The sequence below is a fragment of the Sceloporus undulatus genome, chromosome 4 (genome assembly GCF_019175285.1).
Source record: "Sceloporus undulatus isolate JIND9_A2432 ecotype Alabama chromosome 4, SceUnd_v1.1, whole genome shotgun sequence".
Taxonomy (NCBI): domain Eukaryota; kingdom Metazoa; phylum Chordata; class Lepidosauria; order Squamata; family Phrynosomatidae; genus Sceloporus; species Sceloporus undulatus.
The window spans coordinates 50,882,589-50,883,875 of record NC_056525.1 but is presented as its reverse complement, the minus strand read 5'-3'; the positions used below and the strand labels follow the sequence as shown (position 1 = coordinate 50,883,875).

Genomic DNA, 1,287 nt, shown 5'->3' with positions numbered 1-1,287 from the left:
AATAATAATAATAATAATAATAATAATAATAATAATAATAATAATAATAATGTTTGAATGTTAACAAGTATTAATATGTATTATATTTAATTATTTTCATAGAGTGTATACCATAGGCAGGTTTATTTTATCTATTTTAATTGTATGTACAGCGCTGTGTAAATTTCCAGTGCTATATAAATGAAGCTTAATAATAATAATAAATTATATTATTATATTAATTACAATATTTAACAGTCATAATAATAATTTATAAATAATTATATTTAATAATAAATTAATCATTATATTATTATATTAATAATAGTATTTAATAATAATAGATTTATTATATTATAATATTATTAACAATATTTAATAATAAAACAATCAAATTATAAATATTATTTAATAAAATTTATAAATAATATTTAATAAAAATAGGTTAATTATTATATTATTATATTAATAATCATATTTAATAATGATAAAAACAGCAATAATTTATAAATAATATTGAATAATAATAATTTATAATCTACAAATAACAACTTATAATATTATTGTTTACAATAATAATTATAAATAATAATATTTAATAATACTGTAGGTCAATTATTATATTATTAATAATAATTTAATAATAGTAATAATTTATAAATAATATTTAATGATAATAATTTATAAATAATAATCAACAAATAATGATTTATAATTATTGTTTATAATAAATAAATAAATAAAAAGGGCTGTAAATTTGCAAAGGGCAGAAAGTGAGCTCCTTTTTTTCTGGGAGGTCCTCCATTGTGGGGGTGCCTGGTCCTTCCCCTTGGCAGAGTCCCCTGAACCACCCCCCCCCCCCGCAGCCCCTCTGGTACCTCAAGGGGAGACTGAGCCCCGGCTGCTCCTGCCGCCCTGCCTTCTCTCTCTGCCTGCCTCCGGAGCCTCTAGCGCCGCGGCCAAAGAGAGCCAGGCAGCAGCAGCAGCAGCAGCAGAGACCCAGGGAGGGCTGGGCTGGAAGGGCCTCCACTCTCAGGGAGGGAGGGACGGAGGGGCTGAGCCAGGGACGCTCGGGGCAGCAGAGCAGAGGAGGAGGAAGGAGGGGAAAGCGGCAGGGAAGGGCTCCAGGGAGAGCCAGCTGTGTGTGTGTGTGGGGGGGGTCTTCAAGTCGTTTCCACTGTTGTTGTTGTTGTTGTGTCTTCAAGGGGAAGTACTAAATCAAATGGCAGTACTTGCCCATAGGGAATCATTGGAGAATACTTCGCCATAGGGAAGCACTGGGAATGACTTGCCCATAGCAAAGGCCTC

The 1,287-nt window shown here is 32.1% G+C and overlaps 1 protein-coding gene across 2 annotated transcripts in view; it reads right to left on the bottom strand.

Moving 5' to 3' along the window:
• The window catches only part of RHOC (ras homolog family member C), a 35,908-nt gene extending 34,906 nt beyond the window's left edge, over positions 1–1,002 (bottom strand). The window contains exon 1 of one of the 2 annotated variants that reach the window (XM_042464240.1): positions 858–1,002. The gene's annotated coding sequence lies outside the window, so the exon portion shown is untranslated. The remainder of the gene's footprint in view (positions 1–857) is intronic. The other variant, XM_042464241.1, reaches the window with a different exon arrangement.
• Between the last annotated feature and the right edge of the window lie 285 nt (positions 1,003–1,287).